Raw genomic sequence first — 6,000 nt, 5'->3', positions numbered from 1 at the left:
AATTTTAAAGATATAATATTTTCACATATGGCTACATTTCATAAGGTAAATGTAGAAATACCACTTTGGATAGAAGGTCTTTAAATGTAAGAATTTATTTTGATACTGTCAACGACATACAAGGAAAACCAATATAGAATGTTCTATCTTCCACCATCAATAATAGTTAAGATGTTCCCAAATATGATACTAAACCATTGGAAATGTAAGAAAGCGTATGGATCCTACTATCATCTATGGTGGACATGCCTGAATGCAAAAAAATATTGGACTAAAATAAAAAAAATGGTTGGAGGAAATAATTGGTCAGGAGATACAGTAGAAACTGGAATTATTTTTATTGGGAATGCTTACTAAAAGATACAATAAAGGAACTTATTACTTAATTTTGCATGTAATAACTGCATCATGGATAGCTAATGCCCAAAATTGGTAGAATCAAGTAATACCAATAGAAGGAGGAGGAGGAGGAGAAGGAGAAGAAGAAGAAAGTGATAAGAAAAATCTTGGACTGTGTGGAGATGGACAAAATTAAGAAAAGAGATAAAAACAAAAAGAAGAAATGGAATTACTTAGTGTGGAACAAATGGTATAAATGGCTAGAGGATAGGAATAAAGAATGAGTTAGAAACTTGGAATATTAATTGGATTATATTAAATAAGCAATGTGTGTAGCATATTATAAAGAGATAAATATGAAACATAACACGTAAGAAATAGAATATATATAGAAAGTATAAAGAAATAAGGTAAACCATAAATGGATACACACACACACACACAAATAAACAAGGGTGGGAATGGAAAATGTATATCACTGATAAGAAATGTTGCAATATGGTAAACTAATTTATGTTTTTTCTGTATATTTAATTTTTGTTCTTTTTTCATGTATGTATATATTTTATATGTTGAACAAAGTATGTTTGTTTTTTAAAGATAAAAACTAATAAAATTATTTTTTTGAAAAGAATTAATTTTGATAGATTGAATTATGCAGAAAAATCAGATTATTAAAAAAGAATTCAAAACAATCATGGACCGAAGAGCATCATGCTTTAATTTTAAAAAACCCCACTTCAACTAAAATCTTTATAGTAAGTTGAGACTCTTAAATTGGGATGCAAATATGCTATCTCTTCTAGTGATTTCCAGGAGCTGATCTATATCAAAGGCAAACTTTCTCTATTCCAGCTTTTCACATTATGGAGTTACTACCCCTTTCTCCTTTATCATTTTTGGAGTTATTTAAGGCAGAGCTTCCTATGGCACCTTTGGGAACGGCTGAGAGTATGCTATCTTGCTTTACTGCTCTGCTTATTATTTTGTTACTTTTATTGTGGGTGTTTTAATTTGCTTTATTTTTCTTGCTATGAATGTTTTATTCCCTTATTGGATCTTTTTAATTGCTAACCACCTGGTAGATTGCAATAATAAATTAATTGGATAAACAAACCAACAAACTAACTGAGGCCAAATCAGCCCCTTTGGCTGAAGGGCGATTGGAATTGGCTCAGGATATTGGTATCACTCAGATTGCTCCAGTTTTTTAAAAATTTATAGCTGAGGTATAGATGTGATATGTTTAGCATTTTCTTCTAGCTGGCAGACATAGTTCCTGCTGTTATTCTTCGCATGCCCAGTTTTTGTACTGTGATTTTTCAGGTTCACCATAATTGTTTAAGAATCACATTTGGTGTCAAGTAAGCTTTTTAGAAGTCTTGCCACCATGTTTATTCCAATATTTTGTTCGTTGGTTATCTTTTCTTCTGAACTACTCAATGCTATAATAAGTATTTGGTTTGGTTTTGATAATGCCAGGTGGAATATTAAAGCAGGCAAGGCAAAAGTTGGCTTAACCTTGCCCAGGTTCGCCCAGGTTCGCCTGGTGCACCAGTTGCGACCCTATTAGAACTGCGACGCCTAAAACACGATTTAAGTATTGCCCACAAGATCATATGCTGCAACGTCCTTCCGGTCAATGACTACTTCAGCTTCAACAGCAACAACACAAGAGCACGCAACAGATTCAAACTTAACATCAACCGCTCCAAACTTGACTAAAAAATATGACATTAACAATTGAGTTGTCGAAGCATGGAACTCATTGCTGGACTCAGTGGTGTCAGCCCCAAGCCCCAAACATTTCTCCCTAAGACTCTCCACGATTGACCTCTCCAAGTTCCTAAGAGGCCAGTAAGGGGCGTACATAAGTGCACTGATATGCCTATCGTCCCCTGTCCAATCTTCTTTCCTTATCTCATATATCATACATTTTCTCTCCTTTCCTCCAACCTCTCTTCTTTCCTACTTTCTATCATTATATATATTACTTAATGTCTATTCTCCTTCATATGTATTGTATATTGGACAAAGAATAAATAAAATAATAAAAAAATAAATAAAATTTGGACCGGGAGTCACTGCTCACAGTCACTCATGCCCTCATCACCTCGAGGCTCGACTACTGTACCGCTCTCTACATGGGGCTACCTTTGAAAAGTGTTCGGAAACTTCAGATCCTGCAGAATGCAGCTGCGAGAGCAATCATGGGCTTTCCCAAATATGCCCATGTCACACCAACACTCCGCAGTCTGCATTGGTTGCCGATCAGTTTCCGGTCACAATTCAAAGTGTTGGTTATGACCTATAAAGCCCTTCATGGCACCGGACTAGATTATCTCAGGAACCGCCTTCTGCGGCACGAATCCCAGCGACCAGTTAGGTCCCACAGAGTGGGTCTTCTCCGGGTCCTGTCAACTAAATAATGCCGCTTGGCGGGACCCAGGGGAAGAGCCTTCTCTGTGGCGGCCCCGGCCCTCTGGAACCAACTCCCCCCAGAGATTAGAATTGCCCCCACCCTCCTTGCCTTTCGGAAGCTACTTAAAACCCACCTCTGCCGCCAGGCATGGGGGAATTAAGATTCCTTTTCCCCCTAGGCCTTTACAATTGTATGCATGGTATGTTTGTATGTATGTATGGTTTTTTATATTAAGGGGTTTTTAATTCGCTTTTAGTATTGGATTGTTTACGATTGCTGGTAGCTGCCCCGAGTTTTCAGAGAGGGGCGGCATATAAATCCAATAAATAATAATAATAATAATAATAATAATAATAATAATAATAATTTACTATACACTTGCACTGTTTCAGGTGTAACAATCAGCGTGTAGCAAAAAGAAAACAAAACGGGGGGGGAACCCCACACTCATAGTAAGAACCCCTCAAATGAGCAAAAGTCAATTAATCACAACTTTGAGATCTGCATGACAAATAATCTACAGGTCTCAAATTTCATTTTCGGTCATATTGACCTGAGCAGAACAGCAAGGTTAAGCAGATAAGGCCCACTGGATCTTGGTTGAAATAAAGAATTCAAATCTGTGACAGTCTGAGAAGATTCTCTGACAACAAAATTTCATTTTAATGTATGTCGATGAGCGTGCATTCAGAGTGGACAATAAAGTTATTTAAAGTCTATGTGTCAAGCTGCCAGTCAGAATTCAGACAAATAAAACTCTGAGTCCTTTTTTGTAAAAGTTCAAAAGTGAATTTATCAAAATCAGAACCAGAAGCATCAAAAGAAAAGTCTGAGAAAATGGCGCGATACAAGCATATATCAAAACCCCTTTTCCAACCCCCTTGGGACAATGCCCAATCCCCATTGTCCATAACCATCAGGTGGCACATCTTGGCCCTCACCTCACTTTTCTGGAATTTTCCTCTAAGGGTCTCCTCCTGGTACTTAGGAAAACGAAACCTAACTCTCCTCCTGTGCTCTTCCCTCCCACGCCCTTATCTCTAACCCACCCGTAACTAATGCAGCAGCGAAAGAATGTGGCAGCATAAGCGAAGGTTGACACTATGTCTTTCATTTCAGCAATAGCCCTATTTAGCCCTAGGAGTAGCAACAATTGTGTGCAAAAGCCACATTGGCTTATGTCGTTCTGGAACTAGATCTTCTATGTTGAGTTGAATCAACATTAGAATCTCTAGATCTGTGGCAATAATTAAGTCAACCAATACAGGACCTTGATGTAAAGGGATCCGTGGCTCTGGAATGTGAGTGCGCAATTGAGCGCAATTATGCTTTGGCATGTGGGGAAGCAAAAAGCCTCACCAAAACGCACCTGCATGCGCGTCCCTATGTGCAATTTTGCTACCTGCACAGGTGCAGGAAGCATAATTGCGCTCGATCCCGCACTCGCATTCCAGACCTGCGGAGCTGCACGCAATTAGGCGTTCTGGCATCAGCCCACCTCTGACTCTGGCTCACAGGGCCTTAACCAATAATAATACTAGAAAGAGCCCATCCAAACATGAATGTTCTAAGTTTCTTTCCAAAATACAATGGTACCTCTACATACGAACTTAATTCATTCCGTGACCAGGTTCTTAAGTAGAAACGTTTGTAAGAAGAAGCAATTTTTCCCATAGGAATCAATGTAAAAGCAAGTAATGTGTGCGATTGGGGAAACCACAGGGAGGCTGGAGGCCCTGTTTCCTCCCAGGAGATTCCTAGAGAGGCCCCACGAGTCTACGGAGCGGGGCGGTATACACATCTAGTAAATAATAATAATTTTTTCCCCTTGTTTTCCTCCCCCAAAATCAAGGTGAATCTTATCCTCTGAAAAATACGGTAAACGTGATTCTCCTGTGCCAAGCTACATCTATTTAGGAGGAATGTAAATGTATCCTACTTCTTGTTAATAAATTAATTGTTGCCAATAAATAAACAATACCCCCATTGTTTGGTGTCTTTCAGAAGCTGCATTTTCATCAAGGTGAACATGGACTACAAAAAGAATCCAGAGTTTAAACACTGTAAGTTCTTAACTTTTGGGGAAAAAATGCACAAAATTGGGATGGTAATTGATCTGCATTTACATGCAAGTAAGGCTCATTAAATAGAGTGCATTTAAGTACATACAATTTGGTTGAAATGAGATATTGTGAAGGTAGAAAATAATTGTCAGGCCTGCAAGACATCTTTTACCTTTTGGTATTCAGGCCTGCCACATTTTCGACTGTGGGAAAAAGGAAGCGGGGAATTATATGGAGTACAGTAGTCCCTCACTATACCACGCTTCACCTACTGCGGCTTCACTTCATTGCGGGTTTTCAAGAAATATTAATGAGAAAAATCATTCGCGGATCTTCGCTGGTTCGCGGGTTTCTGAGGAAGTCGATCGGCAGATTTAAACAGCCCGCGGAACTCGATCGGCAGGTTTTTCAAAAAAAAAATATCTAAAATTGTAAATACTGTATTTAAATACTGTATCTAAAATAAATACTGTGTGGGAAGGGTTTATAAACACTTAAAACAATGAAAACGTACCAAACAATTACAAGATAAATACTTAAATAAGTACTATCAGTCGATAAATTCCCCATCGCGGATTTCACCTATCGCGGCCGGGTCTGGAACGTAACACCAGCGATAGGTGAGGGACTACTGTAGTCTAAATCAGTGTTTCCCAACCTTGGCAACTTGAAGCTATTTGGACTTCAACTCCCAGAATTCCCCAGCCAGCGAATGCTAGCTGGGGAATTCTGGGAATTGAAGTCCAAATAGCTTCAAGTTGCCAAGGTTGGGAAACACTGCTCTAAAAGTAAGTATTCGCTAGCTGGGGAATTCTGGGAGTTGAAGTCCAAATAGCTTCAAGTTGCCAAGGTTGGGAAACACTGGTCTAAATAACATTCTTTCCAGAAAGTCAAAGCTGTTGTGTGCAGCAGCTGTGAAGAAGTGATGGGGAAGCATCTTCAATTTTGGATGGCGTCTAATTGGATTGTGTAATCCACATGTGATGCAGGGTAGGGGCTTGAACTTTTGTTTGGGTGGAAAAAACTTGGAAGATTTCAGATTCGGGTTTTCCCAGATATTGCCAATATGACATTTCTAATAAATTGGAACTTTGAAGAACTTTGAGGAACCTTTAGCCTCAGAGTCTCGTTTTGTTGGGGGTATTTATTGGAATGCTGACAATAATATGAAAAGTA

This window comes from Erythrolamprus reginae, chromosome 6 (assembly GCF_031021105.1).
Source record: "Erythrolamprus reginae isolate rEryReg1 chromosome 6, rEryReg1.hap1, whole genome shotgun sequence".
Taxonomy (NCBI): domain Eukaryota; kingdom Metazoa; phylum Chordata; class Lepidosauria; order Squamata; family Dipsadidae; genus Erythrolamprus; species Erythrolamprus reginae.
Note: the sequence above shows the minus strand (reverse complement) of the source record.